This window comes from Pelodiscus sinensis, chromosome 5, assembly GCF_052426305.1.
Source record: "Pelodiscus sinensis isolate ZL-2025 chromosome 5, ASM5242630v1, whole genome shotgun sequence".
In the NCBI taxonomy this organism is placed as follows: domain Eukaryota; kingdom Metazoa; phylum Chordata; order Testudines; family Trionychidae; genus Pelodiscus; species Pelodiscus sinensis.
Window position 1 is genome coordinate 123,286,330 of NC_143056.1, and position 24,533 is coordinate 123,310,862.

At 42.8% G+C, this 24,533-nt stretch overlaps 1 protein-coding gene and 1 non-coding gene across 11 annotated transcripts in view; one reads left to right on the forward strand and one right to left on the reverse strand.

The window, feature by feature from the left end:
* Positions 1-1,300: 1,300 nt before the first annotated feature.
* Positions 1,301-1,373, reverse strand: TRNAA-AGC (transfer RNA alanine (anticodon AGC)). Its single transcript has one exon. It is a non-coding gene; the product is annotated as a tRNA-Ala (tRNA).
* A 521-nt stretch (positions 1,374-1,894) lies between these two features.
* The window catches only part of PPP6R3 (protein phosphatase 6 regulatory subunit 3), a 144,853-nt gene continuing 122,214 nt past the window's right edge, over positions 1,895-24,533 (forward strand). For 6 of the 10 annotated variants that reach the window (XM_075928324.2, XM_075928323.2, XM_075928320.2 and 3 more), the window contains exon 1: positions 1,895-2,052. The gene's annotated coding sequence lies outside the window, so the exon portion shown is untranslated. Of the gene's footprint in view, positions 2,053-2,126; positions 2,553-4,257; positions 4,351-24,533 lie in introns of those variants that run through there. The other 4 variants (XM_075928321.2, XM_075928326.2, XM_075928329.2 and 1 more) reach the window with 4 other exon arrangements.

The following is a 24,533-nucleotide window of genomic DNA, read 5'->3' on the forward strand; positions in this document are numbered from 1 at the left end:
GCCATGTTCATGCAAATGCCGCGGGGGATATTTAAATCCCCGCTTCATTTGCAATTCCGACTGGTCTCATTAGCATCCCTTTTCCGGAAAAGGGTGCCAATGTAGACACAGCCAATCTGATTAGTTTGGCTACGTCTACACTATGGAGCACAATTTGCATACCTTTCTCTGAAAAATAAGTGTAGTGTAGACATAGCCTATGTAAAACTAAGCATTTATGTAATTGTTTTCAGGATCAGGCCCTTCATATGTTCTAAGATGTGGTTCAACAAATAGCTCCCTTTTCTTTTTAATCATACCCCAAGATTTTAAAATGTTAGTTTAATATTTTTTTAGTTATTTGAAAATCAAGTAAAATTTAGTCCACTGACTTTTGGCCTAATAATATATCATAGTTTGGAAAATAATGATAAAATATAATGGATATTAAATACAAAATCATCCCATTATGAAAGAATAAGCTATTAAATATTTATAATGGTATGCGAATGAAATATTTTTTTCACACGCTTCAATTAAATGTTTCAAACTGCAATATTAGTTGACAAAAAAAAATTAAAATTTGTGCCAAAATTGCAAGTCTGAGCTTCCCAATGATTGCACTCACAAATTATATACTCAGTATGCCAGCTTTCTTTGTACAGCATTGGTAATTGCTACATTAGGTGTTTACAAATCATGAATCAAGCTCTCCAAAATCATGGGTTTTAACATAAATAATGTTTGTGCTCTTCTTATTTGCTTTCTGGTTTTCAAACAACATTTAGTTATTTACAAGGTTTTTGCTGCAGTCATGATGATTAGAATCTTAAAAAAACTCCACTAGAGGCATGTAATCACATGACTCCAGGAGTCAAGACTTTTAATAAAAACAACAAATATTGTTAAACTTATGATAAAAAATTGATAAGAGCTGTCACTATTGGCCTGCAATGACCTAATTTAGGTATGCCAATTTGGGGCTTTGCAGGTACAATTGGTGTGTGTATAGCTGAGGGATCCTTTCATTTTAACTGCAGTGCAAGTCCTGTTACCAAATGTAATTAGACCACCTTTGTTTCTGCAGAACCCCCCTTTTATGTTTTTTTCCCCCAATATGATGGAACAGATTAGCTGTTTTTATTGCACTTATTATTGTTATTTTGAAGGAGTCAATGCAGGCATTTGTGTTTGTGAAGTGTTTTGGTTACTTTTGCTGGGCAAAACAAAATAAACCGGGAAACAATTCTATTCAATGTCTCTCATGCAGCTCATGCACTTTAAAATACTTTTTATTTTAATGTTAAGAAAAAACAAGCTGTGGAGAATGCGGGCATCGATCCCGCTACCTCTCGCATGCTAAGCGAGCGCTCTACCATTTGAGCTAATTCCCCAACTTCGGAGCATGGTTCTCTATCACTGACATATAAACGTCGCCATTGTCATGTGACCTACTTTCTCCGATGCTGCACGGTGGGCGAACTGTTGTCAGGCAGTTTCGCTACTTCGTTTCTCTGCTGAGGGCGTGGCCTCTTCCGTTAGCCAATGAGCAGGCGTGATGGGCGACGCTTGTGTCCTCTCTTCTAGCCCCATCATTGATCGCACACCCGTCTGAGTCTTTTCCCAATTGATTGGTTTAGCCCGGTTTATTTTTAAACTGTAATGTCATCTCTGATTGGGGAAAAGACACGCCTGTCACTGTGACGTTGCACTGTTGCTAGGGCGTGAAACCAGAGAGGCCCACCCCGGACGCTTTCATTGGCCTTCAGAAACCCCTTCAGCCCGCCCTCACTCCGCGTATCATCCAGTGGTAGTGTAGTTCCTGTGTTATTGACGGCCACGGGAAGGCCAATGGGAAGCGGCATTTGGACTGCTGCCCAATGGAAACTTGCTCGAAGGGGAGAAGGGTGTGCCCGGGAAGTGTGATTGGCAGGCCGGGAGGGTGAGCGAAGGAGGGCTCCTAGGGTCTGATATGTCCGCCATCTTGAAGTGTCGGTGATGGTGGCGAGCGCTACCTTTCCCGTCTGAGCCGAGGCAGGCCGGGACCCGTGACGGGGAGACGCGCTCGCCCAGGTAGGGAGGCGCAGGGGGGAGGCTCCGGCAGGAGTCAACTAGCGCTGGGAGTGGTTCGCTCTCCCTGACGCTCTGCCCTAGCGCGCGGGCCGGGGAGCGCTCTCTTTCCCCCCAGCCCTGCGCAGAGGGGGCCACGGGGGCCGCGTCTTCCTCTTCCCGGGAGTCTGCGGACTGGCCTTTAAGGCCTCCCCCTACCACAGGAGGCCGCTTCCCGCTCCTCTCCCCGGGTTGCGCCTGAGCGAGGGGTGGGGGAGGGGCGGCCTTGTTTGCTCCCCGCCCCTAGCAGCGGCCTGGCCGAGTTGTTTTGCTTCCTGTGGAGTAAGGGCTCTGTCGACCCTTCTCCCCACCCCCGCCAGTGAGGGCGCGGTGCTGGCTCCCTGAGGTGGCTTTCCCCCTGGGTTCCTCCTACGCCTCGCTGGAGGGGTGCTGGCTCTACCCTCCCATGGCTGCCTGTGCGGCGCCCTCCTCCCACTGGCTCTCCAGGGATACAACAGCAAGAGGTACTGATTCACCAGGGCCGCGGTGTTACTTTTACCGCCTGTTGCCTCTGTTAAGAGGGATCCAGCTGTGTGGCATCCTTTCTGCTGCTCCTCTGTCCGGTTGCTGGCTAGAGCTGGGCTGGCTAGTTTGAATTGCGGTCTTTTTGCGAACACCCGAAAAACACTTTCAGTTTTGTCTTGAGCAAGGTGTGTGTGTGTGCGTGCGTGCGTGCAGCCCCGTCTGGGGTTCCTCCGTCCGTCTGTCCCAAGCCTGCACAGTCCTGTCTTTCCGCGCAGAGTTGCCCAGGTGTGGATTTGATCTCTAGGTCTGGGATAGCTATTCAAGATAAATGCGGGGGCAGGAGGTTTGTTACTCTGTTCCATTTCATGTAAACTGTAGCTGTTTTTAGGGCATCAGGTAGGATTTTAACATCTATTTTCCTTAGTACAAGTAGCAACTCTTTATTAGTCAACTAGCAGACTCCATGAGTAATATTCTAATTTAAGTCTGGGCTTAACAAAGCTCTGGCTGGGTTGATTTAGTTAGGATTGGTCCTGCTCCTGAGGTCTCTTTCAGTGCTCTGATTGTATAATTCTCAGAGGTGTAGCCATGTCAGTCTGTAACTTTAAAAATGAATAGTCCTGTAGCACTGTAAGGTACTTCAACACAGCAGAGTTATTTTGGAATAACTAACCTTATTCTGAAATAACACAGTGCATGTCTATAGTATAAGCCTTTCTTTCAGAATAATGTTGAACTGGAGAACTTCTTACTCTGACTCATGGTAACCTTCATTTCAAGAGGAGTAAGGGAACTCAAAGGAAGAGTGGTCTTCCTTCAACGTCCTGCTGTGTAGACAACACCAAAAGCCAAATTAAGCTATTTCAACTTCAGCTACACAATTGATGTAGCTCAAGTTGTTAGCTTAATTCCAGTTTTGCTCTGCTGTGTAGATGTACTCTTAGTGACTAACATACGTGTGTGTGTGTGTGTGTGTGTGTGTGTGTGTGTGTGTGTGTGTGTGTATATATATATATATATATATATATATATATATATATATATATAAATAAATAAAAAATAGTGTTTGTGTTTGTGTTTGTGTTTGTTTCAGGAGCTTCCATGGACAAAACCCACTTCCTCAGATGGGTTTTGCCCACTAAAGCTTCTGGTGTTATATATTTTTGTTAGTCACTAAGGTGCTCCAGGACTATTCCTTTTTTATAAGTAATAATTAACTAACACGGCTACCTTTCTTAGTTTTAATTGTTTTTCAGTGAGCCCTTAACCTTTTTTTAAATTCATCATGAGAAGAAATCAAAGTTTCTTCCTATCTTGATTCTTTTTTAGTAATTGTTGGGAAGCTAAAGGGAGGCTGTCAAGTTGAAGTATTCTTTCTAATAGCATCTAGCAGGATCACCACTACTGAGAAATCTTTGTTTCTTAAATTGAAACTTGGTTTCCTCTTGCCTTTTATGATCCTCAGCTTGGACAGTGGTGAAAAAAGACTAGTTGTTGCCCTTGTTCACACGTAACTTTCCCCAGAGTTCTAAACTACAATTTCACTGTTAATTTGGAAACACTATAATTGTTCAGTACAACTCTTTCAGTTAGTATTTCATAAAATAGAGGCAACATTTTGATTAGTGCTAACTTAAACAAAAACTGAATTTTAGGCTGTGCTGAACCTGACTGCTTCCCTTTGAATTCTGACCTTTTCTTTAGTGCCTCAGAGTGCTTTCTAAGTAGAAAAGTGAATTGGACATCCAAGACTGTTCCATGATGTGCCTGGACATCAGTATAGATGGGTATAAAAATGTAAGAAATAAAATTTAAAATACCTGATCCTTTGGTATTCTGTTGGAACTGTTTGGGATGTATACCTGTCAAAGCTGTTATATAACACTAAGCTCTCTAAGTACTGTAGATGATAATTCAATAGTGGAAACATGCCTCTACTCTTTGAACTTACTAGCTACAGAAAAGTTTCTGGATGCTGTTAAGTTTTAGCCTTTGATTTTTAAATTATCCATGTTACTAATGTGTTGAATCTGGAATTGAAGGAATTTTGGTTATTCTTTACTATTCATGCTCTTTATTTACTTGTATTTTTCAATGAAAAATTAGTTTCACTTTCACATTCTGTACTGTGTTTGAATTGCAAACACTGCAAGAGTGCTTTTTTTTTTTCTCCTGGAGTATTAAAGTCAGGAAAGGTTGACATGCCCTTTGTTTTTGTTTTTGTTGTTTTGTTAAAAAACCAAACAATTTTTCCCTAATAAAATAGTATTTGAATGTGATTATTTTGACCTAGTTAGACTTGGATTAGAGTAGCAATTTTAAAATTGAAGGGAATCTTAAAATTGTTCATTCGTGTTTCATTATTTACTTGTAAGAACCAGACCCTTCCATACATAGTGCTCAGAAGAATTTTACAGGTGCTCTGCTCAGGCATACTACATCACCTGGATGTTATGTATTGTATGATTAGTGTGTAAATCACAGAAATGTCTTTACAAAATCAAGACAAAAATAAGGAATCTCTAACAGTTATTTCTCTCCTGAATCTCATTCATTTTGGGGAAAAAAAACCAAAACCAACCCCTGTGTATGAAATAGTGACTCTTGTGCCACTAGGGTGATTTAAAATAACTTTTTCATATAACATTACAGTGAAATTTTATTTCAGCTAAAAATAAGTCATTTGTAGTGTTTAGGTTACTGAGATCCTTAACCTATAAAAAAACATTCAATTAAGCTAAAACATGTGAGATCAGAAATTTGGTGAAAGAGCTTTTTAGTCTCAAATGTTAATATATTTAGGCATAGTAGATAGAACTGAGCATGCATTGTGTAGTGTAGTTTATGTACAAACAAGTTAGGTTTATGCATGTGTTAAGATTAGCATATGCTATACTGTAATTTAGGCTATCATTCATAATACAATGCAAGATAAATTAAACTGTATGGTACTTAAAACAACCTCCAAAGGAGAAAAAATGGTTTGTAGAGACTTGGGCTCATTCAAAACATTTTCTGTTTGTTTTATATTACAAATATGATCTTGTGTTGGAAAGCCATGTGGTGATGAGAGAGTGACTCAAGTAACATCCCGATACTGAAACCCAAGCAACTGAAAAGAGAAGGGATTGTCCCTTTAGTCTAACCATTTAAAAGGCTTTTGGTTTAATCTTCTACTTTAATGACCAATGAACACTTTGGCAAGAGGACTTCTTTGTTCAGTGTTCAACATTTCTGCCTTCTCAGTTAAATTGAGAGCTCAGAATATACAAGGAGTAACTGACTTAAACTCTACCTATAAAACACTGAAATGTTAATCAGAAGTTGGAACTGCTTTGAAGGGTTACTCCTTTCCTCCCTTTGAAGCTGTTCTCTTTTATCAAAGCAGTAAGAAATATTGTGGCCCTGTTTAACTCTGCAGTTAACCGAGATTAGTGGGTAGCCTTAGTACTGAAAAATGTCGTCTTCTCTTTCCAGGAAACTTTCTTCTTCTTTGATGAAGATTGGGCCATATGCAAATTTAATTAATTCTATCTGAGAGGGAAGTTGGGCTCCTGCATACTGCTTCTATTGCTTCCATCACTTTATTTGGATAAGCTTCTTTAATGCATTCCCTATTACCCATTTCTTTCATTTGCTCTTAGCCAGTTTCTGATCTTTAAGGCCATCAGCAGGTCAGGCTCCAGGTCCATCTGTGGCAGCTAAGGATGTTAAGAGGCGGGTAATTTGCTAATCGCGTAGCTGATAGAATTTTTATTGACTACATGATTAGACAACAAGGGAAGAAGCAGCACTCAGGCCTGGCTCATGCCGGGTCCAGGAGCTACTCCTGCTGCGGCTGTGCAGTTTAAATGTTGTAGGAGCTGGGCAGGCAGGCAGCCCAGCTCCTACTGTGTTTAAACTGCAGAGTTGGTAGGTTCCAGACTTGGCACGAGCCAGGCGACCTGCCCAGCCAGAGCAGCTCCTGTCCATCGTAGCAGAGAGAGCTGGGACCCCTCTCCCCCTTGAGTAGGGGGATGCTGCTGGAGCAGCCTCTGCTCGCAGCCAACTTTTAAGCTGGTTCCCTCCTCCCTCACCCTCCCCCGGCACCAGCTTCTGCTTCCCTCCCCTACCTTGTTGCCTCTGATACAGAGGCACGCAGGGGGGCGGGATGTGAGTAGTCAACTACTTGCTTACATCCCTAGTGGCGATTCCCCCTGCCCAGTTAGTGTATTTCTTTGAGACAATATGGTTTGCAAAACCTAGGATAAAGTATGTGAAAGCAGGAGATAAATTGTTCTTGAATGTTAGGCTGTGGAATGAACTTTTAGTGAAGGCCAGACTTACCCAATCAGACCAACGTAAGGACGCGATGAAAACCTTTGTCAGAAGGGATGGGTTTTACCACAATAGCTAGATTGGTAGGTGAAAGTAAAAAAGAAAACTAAACTTATTCCCTGAAGAGATTCTCCGTTAGCAAGGATGGAGAAAAACTGAAGAATCTTGAAATCTCTCTGATCTTGCTTGATATTCCTTTCAGACTTCTCTATATCAGAAATTTAAAGTATATAAGCACAATGTCAGTGCTCTGCAGATAGTGTTTAAAATAGAAATTTGTGTTGCAGCTGTGAGTGACCACTCTGCCCCAGCCAGGGAAACCATGGTGTACCTAATACCTCAGGTAGGTTCAGGCTTTTACTAGCATGGCACAGTACAAAAGTCTTGGAGGACTAAAGTTGCAATGATCTGGGAAGTTTGCTGTCAAGCACTGCAATCAATTAGAATATATTGGTGAGCATATTGTTATACTGCCTTGACTGTTGGTTAGGGTATGTTGGTATCAATTTGTGCCTTTAATGTTGGTGTATTTCATGTTAGATTGGAGAAATTGTTGGTTCTCATAAAATACCAGGTCTTGTTGCCTTGATTTCTAGTGTATTTTTGAAAGCACGTTCAAAATGAATTGGCTTCTGCCATGGCTTGAGAACAGACTTTTAAAATTGCACTGACATCTGTTTCTCAATATTTCCCCTGTCTCTTCCTTTTGAATCAAAAACTTAAGAGCTATCTGAATTGCATTGTTGTCCACTTGTGGGAGATATTTGGGAGTAGAAGGCTGAAAAAGATCTAGAGGTGAAACTGGACAGAATAAAGAAGTTACAGTGCAATCTGCTGCTAAATGACAGCACTATTTTGATTACATTCAGAGGTATTGAAATGCAGACCATTCAGCACCAAGAGACTGAAATTCTTTATCTGAGGACAGGTATTACTAAAAACTATTGTTAAGTGAAGCTATTAAGGGGACAGAAACAATCCTTGTTGATTAAAGCACTGGAGAAATTACGATTTAGAGTTTAAAAAATGTAAACTGACAAAATGACTGTAAAGGGATATATGCTAGTAATTCATGACAAGTTGGAAATGTGTTAGCACTAAAAATGAGAAGACTTATTTAAGATGATCCAAGGGAAATATAACAGACTGAGATGAAATTGAGCAGTGAAAATGTATCCTAATAGCTAGAACTCTGCAGATCCATGGGTATCAGCAGATGTGAACTTCTGTGGCTCATTTTTGTGGATATGGATACAAATTTGTATCTATGCAGGGCTTTTACTTAATGGCAGGAAGAATTTGCTGGTAGTAAGTTTCACTACATGGGGATTAGTTTCCAAAGAATGTATTGGGAAATAATGTTGTTCAAGTCACACAAAATTAGATTTGGCAAAATACTTGGACATTATCGAAAACAAACATGTATTAGCAGGGAGATGGAGTAGATGACCTACTGGTCTCTTTAATTAGTCATGATGCTGATGGAATGGTGCTGGGCGTGACTGCAGTGCAGTGGTGTTTTTGTGGCTGCTGTAAATTTCTTTTGATGTGATCACAAACATTCTGGAATAGTTCTTCATTTTTGAATAACTAGCAGTTACTGAGTTTGGGATTGTGAAGTGGTGATAGTAAAGGACCAGTTTGCTGATTTCCATGGGAAAAATGTATTGGTGTGAAGGATTGGACTTCTGTACCACACTCTGTTTAATTAGTAAAGGAAAGTGCTCTGTGACAATCTTGTAGACTCTGTCAGTCTAGTTTTGTATCACTGTAGCAATTTATGTGCAGTTAGGTGTGACAGGGTATTCCATATTCTTAATGGTAATATGCTTATTAATAACTAGACTGTTTTTATTCAAGATACTTCGTGAGATCATTGGAAAGATTGTAATCTACTGAATGTTTATCCCATTTGAATGACTGTCATTCCTGTATTTGAAGTTAGAAATATGTAGTACAGATTTGTGTTGTTAATGTAGTCTTGCTAAATGAGGGCGATTAGTAATACTCAGGAAACTTAATAGTTAAATCCCTCAGGACAATGATCTTGGTATGGACATGTTTTTCATGTAAGCCTGGGAGATGGGACTACAGTTGCTTCTACCAAGACCATGTGGCCATGATACCTGATTCTGGGACCCATCTTGGATGCTGTGTGTTTTCACTGAAAGTGAGTTTAGATTAATCACAAAGGATTTCTGCCTTATGCAAACCTATTTACGGTGGGGAATGAGAAAATCTAGGTTCTGAGTTCTCCCTGGCCACCCCAGACAAGATGACTACTAGAAACATGTAAGACAGAACCGGGGAAAGGGTTGGGTCCAGGCTGGAAGGCTTTCCAGTCTGTGAAAGTTTTAGAACAAATAAGCGCAGAAATGGGCAACCAAGACTAGTGAGTGGGCTGTTGGAGTCACCCTCCTTCCTCTGAGTGGGCTACATGATTGACAGTGGTAGGCAATCTGTGGACTGTGCATCGTCCCTCCCCCCCCCCCCCACACCTGTCTTGCTTTGGGGCATTGGAGCCCTGTACTTCCTACTCCTCCCTCTCCCAGCACTTTTGGAGGGCTGCAAATCCACCGATTTGCACTCCGTCCCTGCTCCTTCCCCACTCTCCCAGAGCTTTAACAGCTGTGATGCCCTGAAAGTTCTGGGAGGGAGGGGAAGGAGTAGGAAGTGTGGGGCCTCAGTGCACAAGAAGCACATGGGTCAAGGGACGGAGGTAGGGTGTATGCAGGTGGAACCCCAGTGGACCCTACTTTGCCCACCACTGATTTAGAGTCTCAGACATTGCATATAACTAGTTTCTTTAGCATATTAAGCTTACCTGGTATGTTCTGTGTTAGTTTGCATAGTAACCTACATTGTCCTGTGCTATCTCTTATGACCACTTATTCTACTTAATAAACTCACTTTTGTTGATTAGTAAACCCAGTGTAGATAATTGTTGTTTATTGTGGTGTGTGGACTGGGCAGGATGGAGGATGCAGGAGCAGGGTTGGGGGGGTAGTTTGGGGGAGATAGGGTGCAAGGTCTGGGCATGAGGAGATGGGGGCATTTCCTTGGCTGCATGCCCCCTGTTGCTCCCAGGAACCTGACTCCATTGCTCCCATTAGTTCTGGTTCTGGCCCATGGGAGCTGCAGGGAAAGTCTCCGGGTGAGCAGTTTCCTGTGCTGCCATTCCTCCAGCCAGGGTGAGGGAGAGGAATGGCAGCACGTGGAGCAGCTTGCAAGGCTTCCCCGCCCTGCAGCAGAAAGCTGGTGCTGGCACTCCAACTTCACAGAGGTGGGGGAGCAGGGCTGGAGCACTAGCATGGGCCCTCCGCTGCAGTGAGTGTGTGTGTGGGGGAAGATCCCTAAGCCTGTGACTCACCTGCAAGATGGCCATGGTCTGCTAGTGGTCTGTGGACCACACTTTGAGAACCACTGACTTACAGGGAATGCTGGTCAGGTTCAGTTATGGTAAGCTTTAACTTTTCCTGCATTTGTTTTATTTAAGTTACTAACACTGTATGTTCAGAGGAGTCTCTAGATCATCCTTCTTCCTTTGTGTCGGGTACTAGTACCGTATCCCATCTTTTGTCTTCAAATACTGTTTTTTCAGCCATATGTACTATAGCCATGAGGTCACAAAACTCCATGGGTGCGTCTAGACTGCAAACTTTCCGCCTGTCTACCCTAGCTGTGAGTATTTGTGCAAGAACACTGACTTTATACTGTACAAAATCAGTGCTTCTTGCGCAAATACTCCGAAGCTCCTGCTCAGGGATAAGCCCTCTTGCACAAGTATTCTTGCACAAGAGGGCCAGTGTAGACAGCCATGTTAATTTCTTGTGCAAAAAAGCCTGATGGCTAAAATGGCCATCGGAGCTTTCTTGCGCAAGAGAGCATCTACACTGGCATGGATGCTTTTGCGCAAAAGATGTCTTTTGTGCAAAAGCATCTGTGCCAGTGTAGATGCTCTTTTGTGCAAATACTTTTAATGGAAAAGTTTTTCTGTTAAAAGTATTTGCACAAAATCATGCCAGTCTAGACGCAGCCCATAGGTATGAAGAAATAAGATTCTTGTGCATTCATTTGGAATTCCTGTAGAAAGTTTGAAGTATCTTTTCATTATTCCGAAAAAACTGAAATATACAGATGGATACTTTGCAACTTATGTATTAGTTGCAAAGCCAGCTGTTCCATTTTTGAACAACCTGAGACTGACCCTGAATTTTTAAAGTTCTATTTGTCCTTATGAAACTTGTGATTGCATTGCAGTTTAAATATCTTCAAAATGAAAGGCCTGTGTTTTTCTTTAATTTTAGTGGGGTGAGTTAATTTTAAACTAAAATTGAAATCTGTGTGTGTGGTTTTTTTTTTTTTTTTTTTTTTTAAGTTGTGGATTAAATCGGTAACCAGGAAATATTGATTTAAATTTATTTGAATCTTGTTTTGCAATAGGACTTTTTAGTTACTTTCTCTGGTTATTATCCATTAAAGCTTGTTGATTTGCATCTAAATACAGCTTTTAGTTTAAACTTAGTACTTTACATTAACCAGGAGGATACACTATAAAATAGAGATATAAAAGTATAGCTGTTTAAACAGTTAATTGATGAGCCTGGGCTTACTGGTTATCATTAATGGTTATACGCAGGCTCCTATCCAGCTCTTGGGGAGACAGCTGGCACCCTGCCCTGTATCAGAGGCAGCAGTGCGGGGGTGGCAGCCAGCTCACTCCTGCAGCCTGGCTCCCAGGGAGTTGACTGACACCCGGTGCTCCTTGTTATGGAGGCAGCAGTATGGGGAGGCAGATGGTGCGTGCCAGGAGCTGGCTTAAAAGCTAGCGACTGGCATGCACTGGCTCCCTAGGAGCAGGGCTGCAGTTGGGAGTTAGTGTGCACTGGGAGTTGGCTTTAAAAGCCAGATCCTGGTATGCACTGGCTCCTGGGGAGCCAGCTGTTTCCCCATGGCGTGGGTGTGTGTAACCGCTGAGAGTTTCAGCAGTTATACTATTACTCACTTTTTAACATCCCTACTATATGCACTGGTTTAAGCCAGGGAGGGGAACCTCAGATGTGGCAGGCTGCAGGACTGTGGCCGTGGTTTGCTTTTCCCGGCCAGTGGGAGCTGTTGGACACACTGGCTGAGCCCACAGTGCTTCCCACAGCTCCCATTGGCTCGGAATGGTGAACCGTAGCTGCTGAGCTCTGTTCCTGCAATGCTCAGATAAACAAACCTTCTGGCAGAGTGCCAGTGGCTAACCCCGACATACTGCGTGCAGCCTGTGATCTCCAGGGTCCCCACCACTAATTTAAGCCATTCTTAGGCCAACATATGTTTATTCTTAGCTTCCCTATAAGCTGCATGGTTGCCTTGCTAGCACTGTGCAGGCGCTCAAGGCACCTGCATAAGTAGGGGAGGAGGACAACTCCAGTCCCTTCCCAGCCTGGAGGTGCCTGAACCAGGTGCCTCTCCTCTCTAGCTTGAAGGCAGCTATGGCCCAGCCCGGACCTTATGCCCCCTTCTTCCCCACCCTTTTGTGGCTCAATCCTGCATGTTTCCCTCCCTGACCATGGATCGTCCAATCCTCTCTGACCCTGCTGTGACTGGAGTGGCCTGGCCCTGGAGCCCCACTGCTAAACCTGGGCCCTGACCCCCCCCTTGCATCCTGCCCTCATTCCTGGCCCCACCTGAGAGCCTGCACCCCCAGAGAATCCTCACGCTCCTGCACCCCAGGGCTCTGTCCCAAGCTCCTGAAAGCTCTTCCCTCACACAGAGCTCCTTAACCTCAACCTTGTCACATGAATTTTGTTACTGTTTTTGTTATGTACGCTCATGATATAATAGTGTAGTCAATTACCTGATAAGCAAAAGCTTATAGGTTAATGCTATAGATAGACTACATGCATTCCTCTCTCCCACTGCCAGTAAATGTTTTTAGCAGGCTAGCCAGCAACTTGGCTCAGGTCTGGGTCCAGGAGCTCAGACACTCCCTCCCTCGGACAGGGGCTGTCACAACCCCTCACTGCTGCCTCTGTATCAGAGGCATCAGCACAGGGTGACAGGCAGCCAATCCGTGAGGGGAACTGGTTTTTAAACTGGCTCCCCTTGTAGACCAGCTCCCTCTTGGCACCCTATACTGCTGCCTCTGATACAAAGGCAGCAGTTTGGAGTGGCAGGGGGCTCCTTGGGAGTGGGGCTAGAGTTCACTGGCTGCTGGCCCTGCCTCCAAGTACTATAGAATAGTTGAGTAACTGATACGAATTCCTGAGGTTAATCGACTATTCAGTTAACAGATATTTAATATCCCTAATGTACACCAATTTGAGGGTGATGTTACACATCAGCTTCATAATGGTGCACATAACGAAATGTAGTCTGCTCGGAGGTGGGAAAGATTAGAGGGAACACTGATTTATTCAGATTCTTAATCTTCATGTTATGTTAGTCCACTTATTTACTAAATATTTGACTTCTGTCCAAGTGTGTTTGGCAACTGGAATTCAATTAAAATATCATGTAAAATATGTAAAAATATCCTGTTAAAACTTTATTCATTAAATAAAGCTACTTTAACTTTATATATTTTCTTGTGTATCCAGCTTTCAAGTCTCTTTCCCACTCTGGAACTTAGTGCAGAAGATGAGGGCCCTTGAGACTTTAAAATTCCCTGCCACTAAAAGCTTCTACTAAAAAAAAAAAAAAACCTCCCCACAGTCACAGACTTCCTGACATTGCTGCCACCACCCAAATGCAACCTCCTTCCCCGCTCCCCCAAAAGCTAGGAAGAAATACTTGGGGACTTTTTCCTGTGGGGTAACTCCAAGTTCTTTAACCCTCCTTTAGGAGAGAGCTTGAAAACAAACTGTAATTTCTTAATAGTGGAACTTAAGTCTTAGGCATGTATACCCAGTGTCTCCTGCTTTTTTAGAACCGAAGAGTCAGATCATAGTCTTAAAGGTAATTTTTTTATTAATAAAACACAGAATGCATATTTGGTAAAGTGTACTTGGTTACTAGATGTTAGAGAAGCACCATCAACAAAAAAGATTAAAGCACAGAATTGCTTCCCTTGGATTGAGTTTGTTACGGAGTACGGGGGGGGGGGGGGGAAGGGTGGTGGTTAGCACAGGAGTTTAGCCCAGGAGTTTAGCCAAACTAAAAAGCCAAAGAAAATAACCTGATCATGTCTAACTTAATTTTTCCTGTTCTACTTGCATCTGTTGCTCCAAACTTCAGGTTTCTTTCTTTAGACATGGATATTGCTGGAAAATCCATGTCTTATTTCTGCTTAGTCCATTTTCTCTCCTAGCTCTGCTCTGTACTTGCACACAAAAGACACTGAAGCAGGCAAAAACTTGTTTCATTTCAAAAATCTTTCCCTTTTTTCCCATTGACTTTCCTGGCTTTCTCTCTACACTTCCTGGGTACCCACTGATCTGGTTTTAAGTAGGGATATGAGTGGTTAACTGATAAGCCTCAAGTTTCCTCTGGGGGCAGCCTTCCACAGGGTTTCTTAGGGATGGAGCTCTCACCCTTGGAATGTAGGAAGGATAAGGGGGCCCCTGAAGATAGGGAAATTGCAGGGCTCCTCCAGTGGCGCAATGGATAAGGTACCTGCCTCTGGTGCAGGAAGTTGAGTGCTAGAGACCTGCCCACCCTTGTGGCAACCACTATAAGATTTCCTAGGGATGGAGATGGCACCAGCACATTTAACTAGGAATGTTAAATTTAGTTTAATCAACTGATTGATAGAATTTCACCACAAAGGGTACTCTCTGGCTGACCCGGGGCGGGGGGAGGAGAGTGTACTGGGCATCTGAACGGCAAGTGTCATTGCCAAACCTTACACAGTGCACAGTGGCTTAACTTTGACTAACTGCTGTAAATATCTGTTATATGGCAATAGGCCTACTAGGTGTTGGTACCTTGTCAATGAGGGCCAACGGCACAGTGGTATAACATTGTAGGATCTCTGTTATCAACTGTTAGAGCTTTGCATTTGACAATAAACCTGCTCGATTGATATCAAACCTTGCCTGCATCTGTTGTTTCTGGGGGCTCTCAGAGATCACCTGTGTTGACCCAAGTGCACGAGGTCTAACACTCTAGAAAAAGGGAGCACTGATAGTTACGCACGCAGCCAAAAGTTTATCATCACCAACGGAGTAGAGATCCTATCAGAAGTACACTGGGATGACCCTGAGAATCCTGACCAGATGACGCTGAAATGCTGACGGTACGGATCACTGAAGTATGGCACTGTCGATTAGTCGCTAATCGGGGGAACCATAACTGGGTTAGCTCCCAGCCCCAGGAGCTAACCCTGCTGCGGCTCTGCCTTTTAAATGTATTAAGAGCCAGTAGGTTTTTAATACATTTAAAAGGCTGGTGTGCGAGGGGGGGGGGGGAGGTGATGTGAGTCAGGCCAGCTGATTTCCTTTTGCTGCATGCTGACAGGCTCTTAATTAATTTAAAAAGCAGAGGTGCAGCGTCCTGGGACTGGGTGTGACCCGGGAATCAGTTGATTCCCAGCTCACGTCTGGTCCCCACTACCCTCTGCCTCCCCTGCCCCCCGTGAAGATGGTGCTGTGGGAAACCGGCTTTTAAGCCGGCTCCCCCACCACCGGCTCCTGTTTCTCCCTCCCCCCCCTTTGCTGTCTCTGATAGAGGTAGCAAGAGGGGGTGAGGAAGCAACTAGTTGAGGGACTAGTTGACTATCTGATAAGCGTATGCTTATCAGATGGTCGACTAGTCACTTACATCCTACCCTTAATGGGTGAGGCTTACTGGATAAGGTTAACCAGTGGAGGCTATACTAGTACTAAACTACCTGATCTATACTGGGGGCTGTACTGATGTAACTATCTTAGCTAGGGGTGTACTTTTTTAAACTTAAATATTTATATTGGTACTGCATCTGTGTGTGACAGGCTTTAATTAAATGGTTGCATTGCTGTTTTAAATCTTAGGGTCTAAGAAGGATCTCTTTAATCTTCTGCTCCTCTTGGCTTTGTGTTTCACTGCTGTACTGCTTTAAAAATCTAACTTTCCAGTTAACTTGGAATTTTTAATGTCTTGGACTGCAATTCACGTCTATAAATGGTTTCACAAGCTTTTTGGATGTCTACATGCCTTCAAAAGCAAATGTCTCAGGAAAATAGTAGGTAATTCATGGAATGAATATATAACAAATGCCAAGGTTTGTCTGTGTTCAACTCCTTATCTCCAAGGTTATGCAGGAAGCATGGATTTATCTGGGACACTTTAAAATAGTCAGAACATCTGCTATTGCAGGCATCCCATTGGGACGCTGTACAACTGTGTCAAAGAAGTTGTCCAAAAGCATCTCTTCATTGAACAAAACTTCAAGGGAAAATTTATGAAACTTAACATTGATGTGCAAAGAACAGTACAGGATAGGTAGAGATGGCACAGGCTTGTTTGTGTTTGGAGAAACATTTGATTAGCTCACATTTCTAATCCAAGAGTAGATACTAGATGCTTGCTAAATGTAGGGGCAACCATCTAGGTGAGAAGACAAGCATGCTTCCTGCAGATGTACGTGCACATTTGCATGCACTGGGCTTCTCACTGTGGTGCTATGCCTGAACTCTACAGAGGAGCTCCTATCTTTCAGGGTAGCTTTAGTATGTCTGAAATTGTCTGAGTTTCTGCAAAGTGGAAAATCTTCCATTCTTTCGTTCTGCAGCTATTTTTCATATCCTCCTCCCTGAAGCTTCTTCCTGGCTGCTGACAGGAGAGCTCCCTTTAATTCTTGTAATCTTTCTCTTGCAAATGTCTATCCCTGCTATTTATAGGCAGCAGCAGAAATCATACTGTTTCTAGATAGTCTTACTCTACAATAATCTTCATTCCTGCTATCAGCCATAGTAAGCAATAGCATGTTCATCCTTTACTGTATGTACACTGTGAAGAATTACAGGAAGCTCATCTTGATTGGCATCTCAGGTTGCTGATGCATTCAATAAAAACTGTCTAAGTTAAATGCTGGTCAAGATTTGTCTGCTTCTGAGTAAAGGAAAGTACCTCTCTGGTCCGGAACCTTCAGGACCTGACCAGTCCCAAAAGAGAATTTTTGCTGGACCGGGGGAGGTCATTTCAGTCCCGCCTCTGCCCCTGGCTCCCTAGCCTGGCTCTGCTCCTGGCCCAGTCACTGGCTCCCTCCTACTGCTGGCCTCACTTCCAGTGTTGTTTAGCTGCCAGCCCCACCGTGGTAGCTCGCTCCCCTGCAGGAGCCTGTTGGTGCTCGAGTTGCCAGCTGCTGGCCCAGCTGGACTCCTGTGGCAGATCTTCCTGCCACCAGCCTCCCCTGCAACCAGCCCAGCTGGGCTTCTTGTTTCTGCAGAAATTCTGCCTTTGGCTCTCCACCAGAAATTTCTGATCAAGGAACATACATGGTTGAGGTTCAACCTGTAGTAAAGAAACTTTGCATGAAAATAAATGTTTTCTGAACCACGGTATAAAACTACTCTTAGGCTGCACTTACGAAGTTGCGTGGCTCAGCCTATACTGGTTACTTCATTACAAGGATCCTGAGGCTGCCGGACCAGGGATGTCCAACATGTATTTTCATTGTAACTAATTGTATTTCAAGTTGGAAAACAAAGGAAGAATTGAAGAAAGAAAACCAAAATCACTAAGATCATTAAACTTGTGGCAATAATAGTAATATTTAGGGTGTCTCAATGTCAACTAATTAAAAGTTTAGTTTCCCTTGCCCTCTAGAACTCTTCCTGTCTCCTTATATAAGATATTGAGTCCTTTAAGTGAGGAAGGCAGTTTATTCCAGACTGCAAAAGCTACTTTGTTGTAAGTATTGTGATCTGTCTATCCCTGCAGAAACAAGACTAAATTCTAGAGCAGTAGTTTTCAAATGTTTTTCTTGGGATCCAGCTGGGAAAAATTGTTTATGCCCATGACCCAACAATTAATATTTTGACTAGAGTTTTCATAAATATTGCAGTACATCCCAGCATTATTCTTGCATATAAATGACACAAGACAAAACCATTACTTGTAAAGAGAACTTTTTAAGTGTAATCATATTAAGTTTCACTTACTTAATGTGACTGGTGAGCCTATTTGATCCTCATCATCTCATCCCAGTCAGAATCACAGGATGAAAGAACCACCCGCATTATGGGTCCACTTTTAAGTCAGTTTCTAGGGATGTTAATTGGTTAACCAATAAGCACACTGTTAAGCAAGAGGCTTACTGCTATTCTTGATGGTGAACTCCGGTGACAGCCAGCTGGAGCCTCAGTGGAACCTCATGGCCACAGCAGGGGTCTGACAGCAAAGTTAAAACAATTAAACAGTTAACCATTTTAATGTCCCCATTTCTTTTTTTAATCTTGTCATAGTTGAGAATTTCACTTCATATGTACTCTGTTCTGAAAGGCAGCAAAAAGAGCACACTTAGGGTATGTCTACACAGCAATGTTATTTTGAAATAACACTAGTGATTTTGAAGTACTTTAATCCGCATCTACACAGCAAGCAGTTTTCAAAATAATGTTGAAATACTGTCAAGCTGGAGGAAGTCAGAGGAAGAATGCTCTATTTCGAAATAAGTGCTGTGTAGATGCTCCCAATTTCGAAATAAGCCACACAATTGGCATAGCTCAATTTGCGTAGCTTATTTTGAGGTAAGCCCTGCTGTATAGATACACCCTTATTTTACTTATTGGATATTCTTTGGAAACATGATCCAAAAGAATGACCAGTTTATCAACTTGTGCTGTGTTTTCAGAATGTCACAGGTGAGATGCAACAGTTCATTCTCTTACTTGGGGTCAGAATTAGCTACATTATTGCCTCAGGATTTTCAAAAGCAAAAGTATCTGTTACCCAGTGTGTTTCATTTAAATTGATTTGCTGGGAAATAACAATTAAAACAGAACAGCTAGATGTAACTAAAGTGGTTTTCATTTCACTCATTTTTTTCATAATTGGTGTTCTCCATGTGTTGTAAGAGTTTTGGGAACAGGTAGTAGCTGGGCTGATAGCTATTTTTAGACATGCCTGCCACAGTGCCAACGACTTTTGAATTACTTGCCTCTTTTCATAGTGTTGAAATTAATTATTGTATCTGCCTTGTAACTTAACATTCCCCACCCTTGCTTTACAATTACTCCATTCCAGTTTGTATTTTACTACTACACTTTCATTCAATGCTTAAATATCTGTGCCCTGGTTGTATTTGGCAGTGACAAACACAGCAAATCCTCAAAATCATCTTGCCGTACATACCTCTTACAAACCAGCAATGTTGAGCAATCTAAAATATCGGTATTTTTGTCAAGATGTATGGCAAAATCCCTGACTGTAAGTGTGTTACACGTTGGGCTTCCAAAAACTCTGAAATATCAGATATTTACTGAGATACTGTGTTGTCACATACAGGAATAGTTTGCAATGTGTCAGGAGGCTTCTCATGAAAAAAAATTGTCCGTAGCATATCCAAATGCTGGAAGTATAATTTTTTCAGCAATGGTATGAGCCATTTTTGCTTTTGCCACTCAGTGTGCAACCAAATATGATACGAATTTTGCTTTATCATTCAAAGTAGTAGACTGGCTGAGAACATGAACTGATGAATTAAGTTCCAGCTGCTTCCTTTGGAAATAGTCCAGTGGTTTATCCATGAGTTCTGCATGTCTTGTTTCCAAATGTCTCCTTAATTTGGGTGGTTTTAAACTTTCTTTTGCAAGCACTTTGCTGCTAATAATACATTTGGACCTTGGTAATTAATTTAATAAACCCATACTTCAAGAAATCAACACTGTATTACCTCGTCCATGAGTTTTTTTTTTTTCTTTTTAGCAGGCAGTTAGAGGAGGTGGAATCCTATTTGTTTTTAATCCTGGAATTTTCTATTGATTTTGGCATACTTAAATTTCTCACTGCAGACATTGAGACTCAGAATTTCTGAAACAATCATTCTTTCTTTCTAATTACAAACCAATACATATTTTTCAGCTACTCTGGGGTTTAACTAAACATTGTGTAAAACTTGTAATGTCCACTCCACAATGGGCAGACTGGTAAAGCAATCTCATACTGATATGTTACGTATGTGGATGTTATCTAATTATATGTAGTAGGTATGTGACAACTCTGTGCAAATACCTGAAACAAGAGATGCGTGAATATTTGTACTGTAATTTTAACACTTATAGTTATGCTTATTTTCAATATCATTAACATTTAAATCAGCAAAAGGATCCAGTGCCCCTTGTCCTATGACCCAGTACTGAGTCGTGACCCCTAGAGTCCTCATTCATAGGCCTACATCAGTGGTCTCCAGCCTTTTTACACCCAAGATCACTTTTTAAATGACAGAACAAGCCAAAATCTACCACCCCGCCTTTTCCTTGAAGCCCCACCCTCTCTATTCTCCTTGCTATCACTTGCTATCCCCAACCCTTATACTGCTGCTTTTTTTCCCCACATTTTTCTGTAGGAAGAGGTTTTTCCAACATTTGGCCTGTCTAGACTGGACCAGATGTCAGGAAAAACCCCTTCTTTGGGAAGCCCCCTTATTCCTCATGGAAAGAGGAATATAGGGGTTACCGAAATATCATGTTTGCTCTTCCACTAAAAGAAGCAGAAGAACAAATGCATCCCTGAATGCAGAAGTGTTTTTCTGGGATATCTCTGGAATCCTGAAAAACTCCTGCAGTCTAGCTGTAACTTCGCTGGGTTGACAGAGGATGTGTTGGCTCTGGGGTGGGAATAAGGGATTTCGGTGTGGGAAGGGGTGAGAGGTGCAAGCTCTGGGAAGAAATCTGGATGCAGAAGGAGGTGGATCAGGGAACGCTGGCTTGAGTAGGGGGCTTCAGGCCGGGCAGTGTTGGGGTAAGATGGAGGGTTAGGGTACTAAGCAAGCCACAGACTTCTGGATGTGAGGGTTCAGGAATTTGGGTTTGGGTATGTGAAGAGCTCAGAGCAGGGGTTTCCAGTGTATGATCGGCTCAGATGTAGGGTCTGGAGAAAAGGGGAGTGCAGGAGTGTTATGATGTTGTGGCCAGATGGGGGGTTGGCCCCAATTTGGGGTTTGTTGGCCAGGCTTCATTTTTAAATAAAATACTATGTCAAACAAAAAGTTTCTGCATTGTCTTTATTTCTGAGAAGGGCAGGGAATCTGTTTTGAGTCGGGGGTCACTGATACAAGAAAAATCAGTGGGGCCACACAGTGAGATGCAAAACCCCCTTTCCCCCACCAGGCTTCACTAATGTGGCCCCAACTGTATTGGTGGGAACAGGGGACATAGTACTGGGGAAGGGTACTAGTGGGTGCTTTGGCAGGGGACAGGGTGCCAGTGGGGACAGAGTTCTGTGGCTCAGGAGTGGGGACGGGGCAGGGTGTCAGTGGAGGCAGAGAGTCCCCTGCATCTGCCTCCTCCCAGAGGGAAACCAAAGTGTGCTTCCTCTGGGCCAGACTCCTTTCCTCCCTCCCCCCTTTCCTCCCACGTGTGCCTGCCCCGGGGCTGAAACACCCCCCCCCCCCCCCCCCCCCCGCGGCACAGGGAAACCCTGCACGTGCCTGCCCCAAAGTGGAAACACCCCCTGCGGTGCAGGAAAACCCATGTGCGCCTGCCCCGGGGCCGACTCACCCCTCCTGTGCTGGTGCTGGAAAGTCACCGTGCTCCTCTGGGGCCAACTTCCCCTCCCACAGCCAGAATCCCTGGAAGTGGTGCTAAGATGCGGGAATTCCGTCCACCCGTGGGAAGCCGGCACTACCTCCATTTTCGCTGGAGGTAGGTAGTGGGGCCTCCCCAGGGGTAGGGGAAAGTGTGTGTGTGGAGCGGGCAGACGCCTCACGATCGACCAGTCAATTGCAATCGACCTGTTGGTGACCACGGGCCTACATCTTCTAACAACATCCATGCCATACAATCAGATGGAATTACAGGTTGTACCCCTCTAGTCTGGTACCCTTGGGACCTGACCACTGCTCAACCAGGCAAAGTCATTATTGTGTAGCAGCATTACTAACACCTCCTCTGCTTACTGGGGGTCAATAACTATGGCAGATATAGTTGCACTATCACTTCAGACAGTCCATTCTGAGCTAACTAATATTCTTGGCATAAATGCTGTCTTTATTCTTTCTCAGTATATTCCACACTGTAGTAATCTCCTTTTGTAGTGGCAAGGTTAAGTTCCTCCTTTTGAAGAGAAAGTGATTCTCCTCACTTCCTATTGGCTGTGAGGTATAACATCTCAATCTAAAAGGAGGTTGTAATGTTCCCCACCTATCATTTTTCTTGGTATTATTACTATGGTTTATGCCAATGCTTAGTGAAATGCAGTAAGATTTGGGATAGAAAATACCATTGTTTACCACCATCAGGAATATATTGGGAGTAAAAATATGTTCTCTTCTTCCTTCCATGATAGGCAGGGCTCGACAAATACGATTATCTACTCGTCCATGGTGAGTAGATTTCAGCCGGTTGCCCCGTTCGCCAGCAGTCCGCGCATGCACAGTGCGGAGCTGGTGTGTGGCTTTCACTGCGATCATTGAGCCCTGTGATGGGTAGTAACTGACTATGATGTCCCATTACTGTACTGACCATAAGGGCTAATGTGATCTGGATGCATATATGGGAATCTCAAATAGGATCATAGGTTGTCTTATCTCTTTATTTGGCACTGGGTGGCCACTGCTGGAATATTTAATCCATGTCTAATGTGTACAGTTCTAGCAGAATATTGATAATTGGAGGGGTTTACTGAAGAGCCATGAGAATGATTAAAGGATTAGAAAACTTGTCTGTAGTGATAGAGAAGGGACTCCATTTACTTAATAAAAACTAGGTTTAGGGTGACTTGATTAGTCTATGTACCTGGAAGAGGCCTTGAGAAGTCAAGTACAGTCCTCTGTACTCTTGGCATGGCTAAGTAGGCCATCCTTGACAGGTATTTGTTTTAACCTGCTCTTAAAAATCTCCAGTGATGTAGATTCTACAACTTCCCTAGGCAGTTTATTCCAGGCCTTAACTGTCCTGACAATAGTTTTTCCTAATGTCCAACCTTAAACCTCCCTTGTTACAATTTAAGTCTATTCCTTCCTGTCCTATCCTATCCTCAGTGGTTAAGATGAACATTTTTTTTCTCCCTCTCTTGTAACAGCGTTTTAGGTACTTTAGAACTGTTACTCTGTCCCTTCTTAGTGGCCTCTTTACCAGATTGAACAAACACATTTTATCAATCTCTCCTAATAGAGCATGTTTTCTAGATTTCTAATAATTTTTGTTGCTCTTTTCTAAACTTTCTCCAGTTAGTCCACGTATTTCCTAAAATGCAGTGACCAGAATCGGACCCTGTACAGCGGTTGAGGCTGTAGCATTGTGTAGAGTGGAAGAATTACTATTTGTCCTTCCTACAACATTCCTGTGACTACTTCCCAGAATAATGATTTGTCTTTTTTACAACTGTTATACTGACTCATCTTTGGCTTGTGATCCATTCTGACCTTCAGATCCATTTCTACAGTACTCCTTCCTAGGCATTCATTTTGCATTTTATGTATATGCACCAGTTTTGTTCTTTTCTAACTGGAGTAATTTGCATTTGTTATTGAATTTTGTCCTGTTTTTCCAGTTTGTCCATATTTTGAATTTTTATACTATCCTCCTTAACCCTTGAAATCCATAGTTTTCAGGGTTATAAAGATAATGTCCAAATATAAACACTGAAACTTGGGTCACTTCAGATAGCTCTAGTGTTTTTTGACAGGTCATAGTTTTGCACCACTGCTTAAAAAAAGCTAGCAACACTGATCAGTTTTACTGCTGCTATTTAGGTAGCAACAAAAAACAAAAATCAAGTCTCTGATCACTTTAGTGCCACTGCTCTGGGAAAACTGAACAGTAGCAAAGACGAGCATTTTGCAAAGGCCAGTGGTACTCTACCAAGATAGCTATGCTGGAAAATTCGTGTAAGAATTGTGGAGGATCACATTGCTAACTTAAGTAACTATGCGAATGAAACCTCCTGTGTAGATGGAGCTTAAGACTGTCAGGAATCCTTTTCAGAGTAGAGCTTCTTAGGTTTGGGGAGGTGGCTAACTATGCTAGCAAAAGCTTATTTTGATGCAGCTGCATTAGGGGTCTTTAGCTGGTATAGCTACATTGACAAAGACTTTGTAGTGTATGCTAGCTCTTGTGTATTACAAAGCAAAAGTGCAGGGAATAGCAGAAAGAAGAAAAGGGATACAAATCTTCCCCTTCCTGCAGCTGTAGGAAGAGTTTCAAACCTCTAAGCCAAAGTCTGAGTCAAAAGAATGAATTCCTGAACAAATTGTAAGACTGGAGCTTTAATAGAAATCCTGGTAACCTGCCCCATTGTTGCCAGCTTGTGACAATGTAGCTCTTGTGAAGAGCCCTTTCAGTAGGCTATGGCTGTTGGCTCTTGCTGAGGACACTCCCTGTGGTGGTTCTATTTATAGGTTTCTAGTTGTCTGGTAAATTTCTTAAATAGCAGATCAGGCTTGTCTAGCTACCATGTAAATCAGTGTAATTTACATCCCTCAGGCCTGTGAACATCCACCCTTCTAAGCAATGTGTTACATTGAGTTAAAAGTTGTCCACCCAGTGGTTGAAATGCTTTCCCACCAGCATTGCTTCTGCCTTTTATTGAAGTGT